The sequence below is a fragment of the Argiope bruennichi genome, chromosome 5 (genome assembly GCF_947563725.1).
Source record: "Argiope bruennichi chromosome 5, qqArgBrue1.1, whole genome shotgun sequence".
NCBI lineage: Eukaryota > Metazoa > Arthropoda > Arachnida > Araneae > Araneidae > Argiope > Argiope bruennichi.
In genome coordinates, this window is record NC_079155.1 from 139,723,169 (window position 1) to 139,743,168 (window position 20,000).

General features: G+C 30.7%; 1 non-coding gene across 1 annotated transcript in view; it reads left to right on the plus strand.

Moving 5' to 3' along the window:
- The first annotated feature begins 18,381 nt into the window (after nucleotides 1-18,381).
- Nucleotides 18,382-20,000, plus strand: part of LOC129969966 (small subunit ribosomal RNA) — a 1,814-nt gene continuing 195 nt past the window's right edge. The window contains exon 1 of the ribosomal RNA XR_008784714.1: nucleotides 18,382-20,000. This exon is cut by the window's right edge and continues 195 nt beyond it. This is a non-coding gene — a ribosomal RNA (small subunit ribosomal RNA).

Consider the following 20,000-nt stretch of genomic DNA (forward strand, 5'->3'; position numbering starts at 1 on the left):
CACACTTCATAACAAATGCTTGTCCTCAGCTCTATATGATTTCTGGATATATAAATCAAGAATGTATATATATATATATGTATTTATGTGTATGTATGTATGTGTATATATATGTATGTATGTATATATATACATGTATGTATGTGTATATATATGTATGTATATATATGTATGTATGTATGTATGTATGTGTATATATATGTATGTATATATATGCATGTATATATATATATGTATGTATGTATATGTATGTATGTATGTATATGTATGTATATATATGCATGTAAATATATATATATATATATATATATATATATATATACATACAAAGCCCTCCTCACTTATTATAAAATCTCACTTCAATCTTAAGAACACAAAAGCATTATGTGTAAACAAACATTTTGATGCACTTCACTTACATGAATGCTTTCCCAATGTTAATTTCAGTCTGAAATAAGAATTTTGTAATACTTTTTTAAGCATTGCCGAAAAGTGTAATATTTTTAATCTCTTCATTTTCAATATACAATTGATTATGAAATTCAAGTCCTTATTTGTTTATAGAATATCTGTTCCCCCACCAAACAAATTTGTTTTTAAAAAAATCCTGTTATACAATTTTTTATCAATATTTATTTCATATCTATTCAAAAACTACAATTTCTGTAATGTATTAATGATTTAATTCAATTTTAGCTGAAATGCTACAGATACTAGCTCCATTCCTATTCGAGTGGGAATCCTTATTTCTCTGCATATTTTTCTCATGTCCACTGAAATGATTTTTTTTTAATGTGCTTATATATTAATTAAAACCATATTTGCCTGATGTGTTACTTCTTTGTATGTTGCCCAATCAGTTATTTTTCTTTCTGTTAATTCTCAGCTGTTTCATGTCCAAAGTGACATATAATCGAATTGAGAAAAATCAGTTACAGATACTTGTCTCCATTCTTTTTTAAAAATATCTAATCTTATACTTATAATATCTCTCGTTGCCAATAAATGATTTGATAGTATATACAGAAAATAAGTATTTATTACATTGGATATTTAATAATTCATTATTCACCAAATATACCTATTTTATTCTCTGGGAACGGATGTCGGTTTTATGAAATGAAACAAAATTCCTTAAAATTGTAACTATCCGCACAAGTTAGATGTAGAAATTATTTACAAAAATAGGTACAGATACTTGCCTCCCTCATTTTTATACCTTCCTCTTTAGTTAAACCCTTTATAATGTACAATAAATCCTCTAACTTTACTGATACAGATACTGGCTTCCTCACCTTCACAGAAATGTTTTTTTTTTTTAAAACAGCTCTATATTCCATACATGTAGTTGCCATGACATTTATTCCGTCAGCGATACATTTGTCTGTTGCAATAATTCAAAATTCATTTACCAAAAAAAAAAAAAAAAAAAATCACTTCTAGAAACATTTATTAAATAATGATAAACATTGTAGCTCAATTGAATGATAGCTGACATAACTTGATACGTACAGGCAGTTTATTAGTAAAGAAATGAAAAATTTATATAAAAAAAAGATTAAATTTCATTCAGCATACAAATGAGTTAATACTTTTTTTATCCTATTAGAAGAACTAACTTACCTTTTTTACGATATCCTTAACAAAAGAAATGAAATCATTTAATTGAAAATTCAATGAAGGTAACAAATGTTATTGCCGTACAACATTTTTCTTAGTAAACAGTCAGATAAACAATCGTAATTCATTCAAAACGAAAAGTAATAATGATCCGTGTGCACCTCCAAGTATTTTTCCAAACTTCTTTATAATTAAAAAAAAAAGCAGAATTTTAGTATGTTATATTAATCAGTGATCCGTTAAAACGTTTGTAATGAATCATTTTCGAATAAAATATCTTATTTCTGAGAATTGCCACCGTGCACAGTAATACAATATTCAAACATAAGATCGTGATACTTTATCCGTTGCAACGTATCAAGTGGATTGTATGCATTAAAAAATAATTGTGGAAAATGATATCCTATTTCTGAGAAACGTTTTCGGATAGGATCATAAATAATTCGGATACGAAACGTTACAATTTAAAAACAATTGCCAATACTGAAAAGTGAAAAAGTTTGAATCTGTAGAGGCTGTATTCTAGCGTCCCAGGATACTTTTCCTGTTTTTTGATTGGCAGACGATTTGCAGCTCGATTTTGCTTCAAAAGGAACTGTGACCGTGTCTGTTGAAATTCATTTCTTGAACTTCGATGGCGGTCTTTTAAACGGAATATTATTTGCAATTTTCCTTTGTGTATTTTAGAATGGTGTATATTTTATAACTCATTATTTCATTCTCGTTCCCTGCTACAGACGATAATTATCACTTCGAACAGAGGATGCAAAAGAGTTTGTTTTTCAACGGAAAGAAATGAAATGGCGTGTAACTTAATCGGTCGTTCTTTTTCAAATTTTCTGTTCCGTAGTTAGTATTTATTTTACCAGTTAAAAATAGGAAGTGTCTTTTTATCATATTGTAGTCGTCGAATTCTGTAAGTGTTCTTTTTATTTAGCAATTAGAAAACCAGAAGTGCAGTGCGGGAAAAAAAAAAAGAAAAAAAAAAAAAAACGCCAACCGGGTGCTAAATTGCGTCATTTTATTCCTTTTTCTAACGCTTCTTTTGGAATATTTTGGGTTTAACACTGTAGCATGTCAACAACTGTTTTCGACGGACATTTCTTTTGGAAGGAAAGTGATTACTGTTTTAGAATCGAAAGTGAAATGATGAATGTGAGCAATTGAGTTATATGTCAGATTATCCTACCATTGGTGTTTTGTTATGACGTGTCAAAATTGTTTTCCAAACATAATCTTGAGATGTTGTTACAAAAAACTGTAATAAAATTTATATAGTTATTTCAATTCTGCCATGTGATTCAGGAATTTTGGCTCATTCTGATATGTTGAGAAAGCAATAGAATAAAAAAATTGCAAAAGCTACTGCAGTTGGAAAATGGGTAAGTTTTTCTAAAAAAATTTTCAATGGTTTGTTTGTAGTTTGTATTAAAATCTTATAACATCATCAGTTTCTTTTATATCTGCTTTTAGTGTTTACGTTCAGATTTTTCATTATATCTGATTTTGTAATTTTGATTCCAATCACTTCAATAAACCTGTTATGTTTAATTGCGTACCAAGTTTCTCGTTAAGTAATCTCCTTGGTAGTATAGGTAGCCCTTTTTGTGACACATTAAAACTTTACTGTTTCATTTCCAAATTTTCTTCCTTTGTGTTCTTCAATTTGTGGATAAATTCCTATTCATTCTTAAATAGATTCATAATCTGCATTCACTTTGTTTTTTTAGAATTGCAAAACAATTCAGCATTCATTGAGTGGTAACGTGGATAAGTTCTTGCTATCTACAAATCTAAATAATTCTGACCAAAAAAATTTTTTCTATTAAATTACTAAAAAGTGAAGTACAGTCCTTTCAGCAAGGCGTGTTATTCGAAATTACAATTTTGTACTGATACTTTTGAAATGAATGACTATTTTTTGTTTTGTTTTGAGAGCGAGTGCTGAAATCCTTTCCAAATGATTGAAACATCTGGAATTTCATAAATTTTTGGTGCATAAAAAAATACATTTTCTTTTCAAAACTTTGTGTTTTGACCGTGAAAATAATAACACAAGCAAATAAATTTCCTTTAGTCTATATATATTAGACATCAATTTTTATTACATGTGTATTTTACACACATTCACTTCGTTACACTTTTGGCTTTCAATTTGAGTTGCATGTCTCCCCCCCCCCCCCATTGCACACTTTCACTATGTTGGTGTGGTGTGGAAGTATGCAGAGTGCAATTTTGGTTCATTTCAATATGTAATTTATGTACGTGGTGTCTTTACAATTCAATAAAGAAGAAGCATAAGTTTCAGTAATGATGCGGACAAATTTGAATTGATGTCTCTTGTTTTCGAGAATTAACTTTGGTATTGTAGTGACCGATTTTAATTGAACATTCTTTTAAGTATTTTCTAAAATAATAACCTATTTTGGTTTAGAGGGAGCCTTTTTCTGATTACAAATTTAAATGTGGTTTTTGTGCATTAAATTCTTACCCCCCCCCCCCCTATTTTTTAAAGTTTCAACTGTTTTTTTCTAGTGTTAATTTCATTGTGATGTATTAGTTCGCATCTCTTAATGTTAATTAATTTTTTTGGTTACATATATTTCTTTTAAATGAAATCAAATTGAAAAATGAACTGCTTGTTTTTGTTTTGTTTTGAGAGTGAATTCTGAATTCATTTCTGATTGCTTGAAACCTCTGATTTTTTATAAATTTTGAGTGCATGAAAAATACTTCCCCCCTCCCCCCAATTTGTGTTTTGAATGTGGAAATAATATCACGAGTAAACAACTTTTGTGAAATAAACTTTCTTTTAATTATATTTTTGGTTGTCACTCTTGCTTGCATGCATCTTTTGACCATCCCTCCCCCCCCCCCCCAATTACAATTTTGTGCTGATAGTAGTGAAATGAATTCAATTTATTTTGTTTTGTTTTCATGGAAAATGATCAAATCTTTTCTAAATGATTGAAACATCTGGAATTGCATAAAGTTGTGGTGCATAAAAAATTAATTTTGTTTTCAAAATATTGTGTGTGTGTGTATAAATATTAGACATTAATTAAAGTTGTGTGTGCATTTTACACAAATTCACCCCATTATACTTTGGCCTGCCAATTTCACTTGCATGTATATCCCCCCCCCCCTGCACATTTTCACTGTGTTGGTGTGGTGTGGAAGTATGCAGCATGCAATTTTGGTTCGTTTACATATGTAATTTATGTACAGTGTGTCTTCACAATTCACTACAGAAGTATATTATCTAAATTTCTCTATTGATTCCGACAATATTAAATTAACAGTATGCAGCATCTCCTGTTTTCGTAAATAAGTGAACGTTTTTGTTAGTATTTTATAAATTACTTACCACTTTTGTTTTTAGAGGGAGCCTTTTTGTAATTGCAAATTTAAATTTGAATTTTGTGCGTGAAATCCCCCCATCTAGTGTTCATTCCATTTCGATTTATCAGTTCACATCTTTTAATATTCGATATCATTTTATGTTGCATTTTTTTTATTTATTTTTTTTTATGAAATTTAAGATGTTTTCATTTTATCGATTCCATTCAATATGTTCCTGTGGTGTGGAAGCTGTTGTATTTCCTTTGAATTTATTTCCATATGCATTTTTCTCATCTCATACTTTTGTGTGTTCATTATATGACATGCTCAATAAATTACTATTATCATTCAGAATGTCATCCCCCCCCCCCCACACACACACAATAATTTTGTTCCTTTTAATGCTGTACAGTCCTTGCAGCAATGTGTATAATTTATAATTACAAATTAGTATTTGATTTGTTTTGAGAGTGAGTGCTCAAATCATTTCTGAATGTTTGAAACTTAAATTTTTGGTGAATAAGGAATGAGTCTTCTTTTCCAAATTTGTTCTTTTGACCGTGAAAGTTATTTAACGAGAAAACAACTTTTATGAAATCAACTTTGTTAAATTATATATTTGGTTTCTCTTTTGCTTGCATGTGTCTTTCAATCCTCACACACGCATTCACTGTGTTGGTGTGGTGTTGAAATATGCAGGATACAATTTTGGCTCATTTCCATATGTAATTCATGTGCCTTGTATTTTTATAATTTAGTAAAAAAACATGTTCCATAAATTTCTGTATTGATTCGGACAATATTGAGTTAGCAATTTATGATTTAATTACCCCTCCCCCATTGATTTTTTTTTTTTTTTTTCTTATAGTGTTTAGTGTAATATTTTAATTTATATTTTCTAAGAACTAAAGAGATAATTTTGTTTTTACAGTGAACGTTGGAATAGTTTTAAAAAAATGGTCATATAAGATTTCTTTTATTCCATTTAAAAGATGTTATTTTGTTTATTTTTAAAAAGCTTTTCTTCCTGCTGTACTATTAATTTCATGTTCATTAATTGAAGTTTAAATTTTTTTAATGTTATTGCTTTTGGTTTCATGCCTCATATATATATGCGTATGAAATTATAGATGTTTTGTTTGCAATGACTTTATCTGTATAGTGTTGGTGTGGTGTGACAGCTGTCAGAATGGCATTTGAATGCATTTTTTTATCCATTCTGCATGTTCTAGTTTGCTTTGTGTTTCTGATGTCTTAACGGATCACATTATATCAATTGATCAAGATAATATTGCTTTATTTTTTCTTTCAATCCTGTTTATATATGTGTCAGTTACTTTTTCAAAATGCATTTAATAATAGGTTAATTTGTTTTATTCTTTATTATTGTATAAGGCTAAAAATTTATTATTGTATAAAGTTAGTTACTCATTAACACGTGTTTATTCTATAGAAATATTCGTATTAGAATATTAAAGGAAAGTGACTGGTGGTTTGTTGACATTCTCTGAAACAGTGATTAACAAGTTCATGTAATACAAAAATTCACTGAAACATTTTAAATTCAGTGAAGCACATAAAAAACAATGTTTACAATTGATTTGGTTATGATTTCTTTGAAATCTTTTTCGAAAACAAATATTTTATTTTGTATTGAATAATAAATATCTTAAATTATTATTTGTTATAAAAGTTTTTTTTTTTTTTTTTTTTTCCCCTTCAATTGCATTAAACTAAGATTACCACTGCTTACTTAAATTATTATTTGTTATAAAAGTTTTTTTTTTTTTTTTTCCTTCAATTGCATTAAACTAAGATTACCACTGCTTACTTTACTAATGTCTTGATAATGTCACTTTCTTTAAATAAAAAAAAATAATGAGTATGATATATCTTATTATTATTTGGACACGCTTTGAAGAATTTTAAGCTTTGCATGGTTCATAGCATTTGTAGTTCATTCCCCCCCCCCCCCATATTCTCTGGTTGCTATAAAAACAAAAACTGTTAGTAAAATGAAACGCTTCTGCTTTCTTTCAAAATTTTTTTTTATTTTCTGGTTCTACAAATGAATTGGTAGTTCTGCTTTGAAAGTAGCAACCAGGTAAGTTGCAGAAAAGACATAAAAATGTTAATATCCTTGAAACAAAATATTGTTCAGTGTAATGTTCTTATAAGATGATTTTAAGTTTATATAGTGTTTTGTTAATCCTGCTTTGTCTATATATGAATTGCATGACCACTCCCACCTTACTTTTGTTTTGCACATAAAATTCATATTTTTAAATTTTGCTTTGTACATTTATGCAAGCTTCATCACCCAACTGCATATTTCCTTTGTGTTTTTGAAATTTATTTGGATATTGAAGTGTGAAAACCTTCATTACTTGCTTTTTGAATGTAAAATCACAGTGTGAAAGATTTGTTTATGTATGTGACATGATATCAAAATGTACTGTTTTGATGATGCTAATTTGTTTGTTTCTGTTTTGCAGAAAATTTTAACATTTATCAATATGAAATTTTATGAAAAATTAAGTGCATAATTGTTTCTTCATGTGAACTGTAGGTTTGTATCTTTTCTTTTACTTTAAATGAGTTATAATACATCTAATTGCATCTATTTAGCTAGTAAGGAATTTTGGGATTAGTAGGTCTAATGAATAACAAAATGAGTTTAAGTTTACATTTGGAGCTTATATTGTTTATGAAAGTGATAATTCTTATTTTTTATTATAAAACTGGTTATTACCCCCCCCCCCCCAATTTACATTCCTCACCTTTAAAAGTATACATTTCCTTCCAATGTATTTAATCCATTAAATGCTTGACAGTATTATATTGAATTTAATATTTTTATGGTGAAAATAATCATTTCTAAAGTTTCCCTCCTTTAAATTTAATTCATGAGTTGTGTATTGCACTTGACTGAAAATATTGAAAAAAAAAAAAAAAATTCTTATGTATAGACTTCTGTTTGACATTTTTAAAAAATTAATAATAATAAATGTTATAAGGAAAATAAAATAAAAATGTATTTGGTAAAAGAAAATCTTAAATGCATATGAAGAAAAGAGAAAAAAAAAAAGTTCCGATGAGTAACTGAAATTAAAATTCTTCTGTTTAAAATTCCTTTTCTAAAATTAAAAAAAAAAATGTAACAATCAGTTCCGATAGATAAAAAGTTTGTTGTCATTTTTCTCTTCGGGAGGGGAAGTAAATGTACAATGTTGCCATTCATGAAATGAGTTGTTATTATTGGAAACTGAATAGACACCGTAGCGGTCATGGTGAGTAAGTCATCCTACACCACTGATTGGTTCGATGGGATCCGAACATGTGATCGCAATCTTAATTATTTCTTTGCTAGGCGGTTTAATCCTGATTAACTGTTAACCGAACTGATTTCAACGGCTCTTCATTTGAATTTCATTTGTCCGTTGGTTGTCGGCGTGTGTGCTCTTCCATTGTTTGTGCTTTTCTAGAAATCTTTTTTAATTTCTAATTAATTTTTTTTTTTCTTTTGTAGATGGATGTTTTGCATATTTACTGAGCGGATTTCCTCTTCAAGAATGAGTTTTATGGATTGCGTGTGTTTCAAGATTAAAAGAGAAACTGCCGAAAAGAATGTCTTTGTGTGCGAGAGAGGTTTGAAGAAGATTTTAATTTTGTTTTCATCTGTGATGAATTCTAATTCCGAAGTGTTTGTGTATGATGATTTTTAGCAACTAGTCGAAGCTGAGTGAATTTCCCGGATGATATGTGTGAAAGTCATCCTGAGAAATATTTCTATCTGTGCTAGAAAAGTTTGAAGTTCATTCATTGACCTTCAACTTCCATATGTTGCGACTTCTTTTTTAGCACATTTTTTGATTAATTTTAACAAGAATGGAATGCTTTCACTGGTTTATCCTTCATGAGAATTGAAATTTGTGACAGTGAAATTAATTTTGCTTTAAGAAGGAACATAAAAATTGCAAGGTAAGTGTTTATTTTTTTATATGTATGTTTGTTATCTATGTTATAACTTCTGTAATATGAATTTTGAACGTAGTGATGATACATCTTAAAAACATTGGCATTTTTATTCAATATTGAAATTTATGCATCCTTTATTTTCTTAATACAAGAAAAATTTAATTATATAACCCTTCCATAATATGAATTGGAAATAAATTTCTTCTTGTAATAACTGGATGCATATTTGATTTAGTAATGAATTCACTTATACATTTCATTTTATTAATACTTAGCTTTTTTTCATTAATTGCTATTCCACTTTTGTTTCTCACGTATGATGAAGTACTTTGCTTTTGTAATCTAATTGTTCATAGATACAAGAAATCATTTTCCTTTACTATTGACTTGGTGTATATTAATATTACAATTTAGATTTAGTTTTATTTATATTGATTTTTCACTTCTTATTCTAGTATAGTGTAGTACTTTTGCTTTAGTATTACTTAATAACATACACAACCCTTTTATGTAATGAATAAGAAATCAATTTCCTTTATAAATGACTTGGTGCATGGTTAATTTTATTCAGTTATTTAATATTATTGACTGCTCAATTCATAATAAAATGCTTTGCTATAGTATAATTTTACTACAGTGTTGAAGTGATAACAATCAGTTTCAGTAATTGTTAAAGTTTATACTGTTTATTATTTAATTTTGCAACTATATTTTTATTATGTGCAGTGAATTAGTTTATTTATTAATAGTTTCATGATAATTTAACTTATTTGATTTTAGTGTAACCTAAATATATACAAAGAATTTTATTATAATCAATAATATTAAGTAAAATAGTACAGATTAATCGTGAAATTAAAAGGCTTGTTTGTTATCTTAAAGGAACAAATCATTGAGTGTTTTCTCTTCAGATAAAGGCACAAAGGTATTGGTTAGTTACAAGGTTAGAAAAAGAAAAATATATAGTATTGTAAGTTATGCATATATTCATGATTAAACTGTTTAGTTAATTGTTATTATTAGTGTATAGTTAATAATTTTTTTACTAGCAATGTATACTGTTCTCTCGATATCTCTTCTTCGCTGTACTGTGTTTAAGTAATTCAGGTTATTTATATTATAAGAGTTGTTATTAGTATTGGAAAATGATTTATTTATTGATTGAAATTATACTGACATTTCTTTTTAAAGTTGAAGATTTAAAATCTAACAATAAGACTGAATTCAGTTTCACAGTGTGCACACCCCCCCCCCCCCCTCTTTAAGAATGCCAACTTTTAATTTAAGCCTATTTATTGTAAATTAGTGAAAACAAAAATCAATTCATTGTTGTTGTTTTTTCTCCCTTCATTTAATTGTGTTTTTCCTCATTTCAAGTCTATTTAGTAGAAATTTGTTTCTGTTTTTAATTTGAATAGTATTGGATTGCTCGAATCCTGTCGAGCAGTGTCCAAGTACATATTCTTTCCATTTTTTCTTTTTATTGCACATCTTTCATGTGTAGCTGATATATTTGCTTACTAAATTTATTTCTATATAATTTGAATTAGTATATTCATTATTGTTTTTCCTATGTAAATAAATGTTGCTTCATCAGTACTGTTTTGTTTGTTTGTTTACATTTTTACACACTAACACATAACATTGTTTATATGCATTGAGCTTTGATACATAACATATATTTCATATTAATTAAGTTAATTGTTGAAAAGTAGAAGTGTTTTTAGCAAATTTAATATAAATCTTAATGTTTATGTTTTCACATATTCACTGTACCATGTCTTGATGTGTTGTTATGCATATTTCTTAAATTCCTAATGCATTTTTACATTCATATTATTTTACATATGACAGTGAACAGAAGTTTCCTTTAGAAATTAAAAAATTATCAATGAACTTATCTTCCAAGTTTCTGTGGTCTTGTTTTGGTTATGCATGTTGTCGGTTTTTACACCCAAGTGTTTAGAAAATGTGAGTTTTTCTGAATGTCTACTTTTTAAATGGTAAATAAGTTCCCAATAGTTTGCAGAATTCAATTTCATAATTGCTATCCTGTGAGAGATTTCACTGAAAAATAGTATATTGGTTAGTTTAGTTGAGTTATAAATTTTAGTCATGTATGCACATGCGGGTTGATTGTTGGCATACTGTATTACTTTCATACTATATTTATGCATTCTGTTAAGAATACTGTTTGAAATTTACACAGTTTCAGATATTTGATTCAATTTTATAAAGAAATATTAGCAGAAATGGTGTTTGTTTGGTGTTGTGTGTGGTTTTTGTACTCTGCCGGTATTGCTCGTCACTTAAGTTTTTACATGGTTTTTAAATTTTTAATGCTTGGGAATTTTTTGGAAATAATTTGCACTGTTCAATTTAATGTGTTTGATTTTGTAAGAGGTTTCATTTTGGCAAAGCAGATTATTTGGTTCACTGCACTTAATGGTTTTTGGTGGAGGCAAATCTTGAATAGCTGTTGTTGTGTTGTGATTATTTTGAATTGCATGCTGGTGATTAACTTATTGAAGATTATGTGACATTGAAGTTGATAATTTCTACGTATGAGAAGAAGTTAAATGTTTTTGTTGATTATTATTTCATTTCTGGTAGTCTTTGTTTATATAGATTTTCCATATTTGGATTACTTGGGATATTCAATTTAATTGTTTATAATGTGATTACATCATCCTAGCAAGTGTAGTTGAAGGTGAAAGAGTGTTATTATCTCATCAACAACTTTATTTTGTAAAGATGAAGTCTGAATATTGAATGGGCATTTAGGATTCCCCCCCCCCCCTTCTGATGGCAGTTATCAATGAGTGAAGGCATGTCAACTGAACTTCATATCCTATTTTTTATGAATGAAATGAAGAAATTTTGAAAAGATATCTACTTTGTTATGCTCTAACATGGAAGAAGAATGTATAGTTATATGAAGCAGTTTTATAGCAGAAAGAAGATGAAGTTTGTGTACAGTGTAAATGACAACAAAAAATCAACCTTTACTTTCAACTGAAGATAAGAGAAGACAAACTGGAACATAGATGTCACTCTTCTGAAATGATGTGTTGATCATTTTCTTCATACAAAGAGATGCTGGAAGACAACATATATGAAAGCTGTTTCAATTTTCATTCAAAGAATTTTAGTGGAAAAGACTTGTTTTGATGAAAATCCATAGGAAGCATTTCTACACTGAGTTTTCGGATAGGAGTTTGACTGATTTCACAATGTTAAATAGCATATTGTTTACTGTGTTAGGTGTTAATTCATTATTTCCATGAATAGTTAATTGTTACTATTTAAATACATGCAATTTATGAATTCTTTAGAGACTAAATGGACAGTATAGTTATGAACACTATTAAATCCATTGTTACATCAACAATGATGCCCAGTAACAATTTATGATTCTATTATTCTTAGCTAACTGTAAGCAACAGTGAATATTGTTCTTAATACTTTTCAACACATTGTTACATCAACAATATTAAAGGCAACAATGAAGAACAAATGATATATGTGAATAATAGTATTAAAATCTCTTCATTAACAAGGTGTTTTGATATTTGCTTCATTGAAGAAGGATCATAGTGAGGTAAGTGGATTTAAGTTTATGAATACTGTATTTGACACACTTGTAAACAAAAGAGTGTTTCGAAGATTCCACGACAACATTCAATTAACAGTGTCTGCTCCTTTTTTTTTTTTAGTCCAAGTATGAACTGTAATAGTTTTAAAAATAGGACTTTTATGAATATTTGGGTACACTGCATTCAATATTTTTTTTCACATTAAGGATTTTAAATGAATTTGAATATCTAATACAAACTTGCAATGTTTCTTCGTAGAACATTATTCATCCTTGCATATTCACATACCATTTTTACCAAATTAAATTGATAGCAATTAAAATATATATTAATTACACTTCTTTTCTATATAAGAAATCTGAATTTATTAGTAATTTTTTAGATTACATAACTTTTTTTATGTTTGAACTATGCTTTAGAATAGGATTTCTTCTGTCTCGTTGTACTGAAATGCAGTGTTATTGAATTTTAGACAAAATTTCATAAATATTTTCATAAAAAGTGTTTTAATTTGAAACACACATGCTTTGAAGGAGGATAATAATGATGTTAATGGTTAGAAAAGTTATCATTTTCACATTTGTGAGTAGAGAATTGTTACGAGGATTCCTCGGTGACATTCAAGTTGCAGTGTGCACTACTTATATTTTTAAAAAAATGTAGATATAGTACATCAGAAAATGAATTTTCATTGATAATAAGAGTTTTACTACATTCCTAATTTTATTAACATTATGGATAAGGTAATTTAGTTATTTTCATACAAACATGTCATGTTTCAACACAGAATATTCTTCATCGTTACATATACACAGATCATTTTCACCAGATTTAAGAACTACCAATGAAAAAAACGCATTACATTTAATTTATGACTTTTTAAAGATAGTGAATTTAATAGTAATTTGAAGTTAATGTATCTTGTTATGTTTAATGCTTTTTAATAATAATGTTAATAGTGCACATGCATTATGTTTGAAAATGGAATTGACTTTATTGTACTCAACTGTGCATTCATTGAATTTCAGACAAATATTAACACAGAAAATGTTTAAATCTGAAACAATGTATCATTGAAATGGTTATTATAATGTTTGTGTACATGTCAGGGTTAATATAAGTTAGTTTGATCTCAATGGTTTGTGCCTGAAATGGTGAAGGAAAGATATACCATTCAATATATAATTATATAACTGTATTTATACATTTATTTTTATAATATAAAAACTTGTATGTGTTCTTTTCTCAATAACAAGTACATTTGACATTATTTAATTGTTATTTACAAGAATAAACCTTACAAGTAACTGATAGTTTAATGCGTAAGCTTGTTTCGACAAACAGTATTTACTGAATTATTGAAAATCGTAACCTAGCACATTAGAAACATTTCACACATCATTAACATAAAGAAATGACAATTTCTATGTTTGTTAATGTTTTGCATTAATTAAAGAATTATCATTTTACATGCAGCTTTATATGTGGTATGCACTTACATGTTTAGCATTCAGATGGTTGTTACAATGTTTGTGTACACATAAGAGACAATTTATGTCTTTTTGATATCAATGATATGTGACAGAAATGATATTGGAAATATAAACCACTCAGCATGTAACTGTCTTACACATTAACCTTTTTAATATTTAAACATGTAAGATGTCTTTCCTAAATAACAAGTACATTTGACACTTTTTGAGTATTCTTTACATTAATAAAACTTACAAGTAACTGACATAGTTTAATGTGGATGTTTGTTTCGACAAACAGAATTAACTGAAATGTTGAAAATAATAGCTTAGTGTTTGTACTTAGCACATTATTCTAACAATGTTTACATTTAAAAAAAAGAAGATGACAATTACAATGTTTTACAGAATAATCATTTTATATGCAACTTCATATATAAGTTATATGCACTTGTATGTTTATAGTTAACAGTTTATAAGTATTTTATTGCATTTCACATAACACTAAATGTAAAAATGGGTAAATTTCATATAGATTAAAGAACATGCTAACTTAAACATTTGATGAAACATGAGAAGCAATTAATGTATTCTTATTGTAAACACTGTATGAAGAAAGAAGAACCTTGCAGACATATTGCAGTTGTAAAAAACACTCTTAATAACTTCTTTGAATTCACTGAATAACTTCATTGAATGTTCAAACTTTGTGCCTGTATTTAACACAATGTAAGTAATTTGTAATGTTCCATTTGATACAGTGTTTACATGTATAATGAATGAAACATTTCACATGAACAAAAGAATGCATTACAACATCTAGAGTGTACAATTGTTCAGTAATGTAAAATTACACACAGGTTGGGCTTTTATACAAACATATTCATATAACTTGTTTCAACATGTAATAATCACTTGCATATTGCAGCTTCAAACTATATTACAGTGCATTTTACATGACATTGAACTTTAAAAACAACTTGTAACATGTAGAAACATTTCTCATTAAGTAAATAAGAAGCTGAACATATTAATATAGATACTGGATGAAACATTTGAAGAAATCTATGTATTCATTCATTGTAAATATTGTATAAAGGAGATATACTTTAATTAGAATTGGAAATAACAATCTTAATAATGTATGCCTCTATTTAACACAATATAAGTATGACATTACACTTCACATAATGTTTATATGAATAAATACATATAAATTTTACATTAATATTAGATAGAGGTTAAAATTTCAGTGTAAGGTAAAATGACACATGTACTTTATAGTAAGCATTCTTCATATAAGTATTATCTATTTACATAATCTGTTTGAACAAGTAATAAACACCTATGAGTAGAATCCACAAACTATATGTTTGTATTTAACATGAAATAAGTATGTCAGTCACATTTTAAACAAGATTAAACATAAACAACAGGAAATAGGAGAAAGGTATTGCATTTCACACTGTATTACAAGTAAACAATGTTAACATTTTGCACAGTTTGAAGATGAAGCTTAGTTAAGATGAAACATTCTTTGAATGTAAATGTTGTTTGAAGAAATAGGAACCCACGCATAAATTATAGTTGTACAAAGGACTCTAAATCATTTATGTATTGGATGTACAAGCTTTATGCCTGTATTAAACAGAATATAACATAAAATTAAACATTAACAAGAGAATGCTGTACATGAAAACAACATTAATATTAGAAAATGGTTACATTTACAGTGAAAGTAAACAATATACATTCATTACATTACAGCCAACTTGTTTGAACAAGTAATATGCATCTATAAATTGTATTTACCTGAAGATGAAGATTTCCTTACATTATAAACAACATTTAATAATTAGAACAACCTGTTATATGATGAAACATTTCACACTGATTAAAGATGAAGCTTACAGACATACTGAGTATAATCATATAGATTCTTGATGAAATATTTGAAGAAATGTATGCATTCTTTGATTGTAAATAGTACATAAAGAATCTGCACACAAAATATAGGTGGTAATAACATTTTTATGCAGAAATTTGTTGAATTTACAAACCATATCTTTGCAAAGTAACATTACACATTCATTTAAGACTTGAGCTTTCTTTATACAACTGTTACCTCTTCATATCACTTCTTTCCACAAGTAATAAGCACTAATGTTTTGAATATCTAAATTGTATGTTTTAATTTTACATAATATAATGATTTCTTTTCATTTCACACAACACGAATTATGAAAACAACTTGCAGTATGAGTAAACATTTCACAAGTGACTAACCATGAAGCTAAATGTCAAATAAATGAACAATATAATTGATACTAGATGAAACATGAAGGAAGATGAATGTTTATCACTATACACAAAAAATGCAGTAAGAAATCATACTCTTATGCATTAGTAAGTTGAATATACAAGCCATATATTTGTATTTATCAGAGTATAAGAATATCTTTACATTTAACACAATTTTTACATGAATGTAAGTTTACAATATCATGAAATTTTTTGCATTAGTGAAAGATTCAGCGCAGTAATTAACTGAATGAAAACATTCATTCACAAATGATTGATATTGAATGTTACATGAAGGAATACATTTATATTAAAGCTTGCACTCAATTATATATTCAATTTAACATATTAACAGACAGTATTTGTACTTAACTCAGTATTTACAGTAGAAATTGTTAGAATTTGAAAGACATTTCATTTTTTACACTGCTTAAAGAATTTAGAAGATACATTACACATTGTATTAAGGAAACTAAACAACTTGTGCATTCATTAACACAATTTGACCTACTTTGAAGTTCATATGAAGTATACAAGAACATTTACAGCTTTTACTTCACTAATTTGACATTCTTTACACCAAATTTAGTTGTAAATAAGAATTACTTCAAAGAACACTTGAATTCTTTCTTCGAATGCATATAAATATGAACTTTACCAGACATTTATCTTAATTTACTAGAATTTAAGTGCTTGACCTACTTTTAGGTTTGAATCAAGTATTTAACAACATTTGAAGGTTTTATTTCATTATTTTTATAATATTTACACCAAATTGAGTTCTAAATAAGAATACATTCTGCAAATACAGGTATTTAACTTAATTTCAGCGTATTTAAAGCTCTATAAATTTGTATTTGAGTGAATTAACATGTTACTTGACATTTTAAATTCAGAAACAATTTCATAAATATCAACATTTTAATAAAAATTCACAAAAAGTAATTAAAGAAAAGTCAAAATGTAAACATTTTAAGGAAAAACAGAGATGCGCGATTTTCGGCAAAGTCCTAATAGGAGCACGCGATAAGGTGAAATTTTCTACTAAGTCCGACGATGTGAGAAGTCGCGTTTTTCAGCAAAGTCCAAATCAGAACGCGCGATAAGGTGATAGTCGCTTCGCGAGTTTTCCGTCAAAGTCCGACGATGTGAGATTTTCTGCAAAGTCCGATACCGGAGCACGAGAAAGTGAGAAGTCGCTACCCGAGATTTCCTTCTAAATGCAAATAGGGGAGAAGTCGCGATTTTCTTCAAAGTCCAATCACCGAGAAGAGCGCTAAATACTACGTCGCACTAGTTTGGCGAAACGGGTTGCCAGTGCACAATTTTTATTATTTTCGCCCGCGGCGGCTTCTTCCGGTCGCCTGGTGGCTGGGCGAAGCGCGCGCCACTCGCGATCACGAGCGGAACATAAGGGATCGTCCGTAGCCCTATATGAGTAGCAGGTGACTGCTGGAAACAGTGGTCGATCGCGAGACAGAATGCGTTTTAAAAACGCGTCGTAATCTCGCGTACCTGTCTTGGGTCTCGGCAACGGGATTGGGTTGTTAGTACCGGTTGGCTACCTCCGGGAAAGCGGTCCTCTAACGTTGACGGTGGGTCTGTCGTGCCCGATCGGATCGGTTCTCGGTTCTTTATGGGTCGGTCGGACGCTGCCTCCGGGATAGAGGGTGTTATTCTTCTGCTACGAAGGCTGCGATCGGCGGGGAGGTATTCTCCGTCTTTCTGGCCGCTTCCAAACTATCTCAGCCTCTCTGCGAGCGGCTCGGCCCCCGTGCCGTTGACGCGACGAGCAGAACCGTACTTAAAGGAATTGATTGGTTTTCTGCATCTGTGTCCAGCGCACATATCTTCTCGATGCCTCCGCACTCGCCCCGCGGCGTTGAAGCCGTCGGGGAAGTCGTGAGACTATAGAACCTCTGTAGATTGCACGGGGAATACCTACACAAAAAGCGAGATTGACTGAGGGATCCTCCGTAGTCGAGGCGTCCCCCGCGACTGAAAATGTCGCGACTCGTGAAATGTAAGGATTCGGAGTGCATTTTCCGAACGTTCGTATGAACGATGGAAGTTACCTGGTTGATCCTGCCAGTAGTCATATGCTTGTCTCAAAGATTAAGCCATGCATGTCTAAGTACATGCCGTATTAAGGCGAAACCGCGAATGGCTCATTAAATCAGTTATGGTTCCTTGGATCGTACCTTACTACTTGGATAACTGTGGCAATTCTAGAGCTAATACATGCAGCAGAGCTCCGACCTTCGGGAACGAGCGCTTTTATTAGACCAAAACCAATCGGGCCTCGTGTCCGTCTCTTGTGGTGACTCTGTATAACTTTGGGCTGATCGCACGGGCTCGTCCCGGCGACGTATCTTTCAAGTGTCTGCCTTATCAACTGTAGATGGTAGGTTACGCGCCTACCATGGTCGTAACGGGTGACGGGGAATCAGGGTTCGATTCCGGAGAGGGAGCCTGAGAAACGGCTACCACATCCAAGGAAGGCAGCAGGCGCGCAAATTACCCACTCCCAGCACGGGGAGGTAGTGACGAAAAATAACAATACGGGACTCTTTTGAGACCCCGTAATTGGAATGAGTACACTCTAAATCCTTTAACGAGGATCCATTGGAGAGCAAGTCTGGTGCCAGCAGTCGCGGTAATTCCAGCTCCAATAGCGTATATTAAAGTTGTTGCGGTTAAAAAGCTCGTAGTTGGATCTCAGCTCCGGCCGGACGGTCCGCCTACCGGTGGTTACTGTTCGCTGCCGAGCGTTCAGGGGGCTTCTGTCTATGATCTTCACCGGTTGTGGGCGGAGACCCTCACGTTTACTTTGAAAAAATTAGAGTGCTCAAAGCAGGCGCGACGCCTGAATAATTGTGCATGGAATAATGGAATAGGACCTCGGTTCTATTTTGTTGGTTTTCGGAACACGAGGTAATGATTAAGAGGGACAGACGGGGGCATTCGTATTGCGACGCTAGAGGTGAAATTCTTGGACCGTCGCAAGACGAACTACTGCGAAAGCATTTGCCAAGAATGTTTCCATTAATCAAGAACGAAAGTTAGAGGTTCGAAGGCGATCAGATACCGCCCTAGTTCTAACCATAAACGATGCCAGCCAGCGATCCGGCTGTGTTCCTCAAATGACACGCCGGGCAGCTTCCGGGAAACCAAAGCTTTTGGGTTCCGGGGGAAGTATGGTTGCAAAGCTGAAACTTAAAGGAATTGACGGAAGGGCACCACCAGAAATGGAGCCTGCGGCTTAATTTGACTCAACACGGGAAAACTTACCCGGCCCGGACACAGGAAGGATTGACAGATTAAGAGCTCTTTCTTGATTCTGTGGGTGGTGGTGCATGGCCGTTCTTAGTTGGTGGGGCGACTTGTCTGGTTAATTCCGATAACGAACGAGACTCTAGCCTACTAAATAGACGTTCCCATCCTCTTGTAGTGGGACGTTCTTCTTAGAGGGACAAGCGGCGTTTAGCCGCACGAGACAGAGCAATAACAGGTCTGGGATGCCCTTAGATGTCCGGGGCCGCACGCGCGCTACATTGAAGGAATCAGCGTGTGCTTTCCCTGTCCGAAAGGACTGGGTAACCCGTTGAACCTCCTTCGTGCTGGGGATTGGAAAGTGTAATTGATTCCATGAACGAGGAATTCCCAGTAAGCACGAGTCATCAGCTCGTGT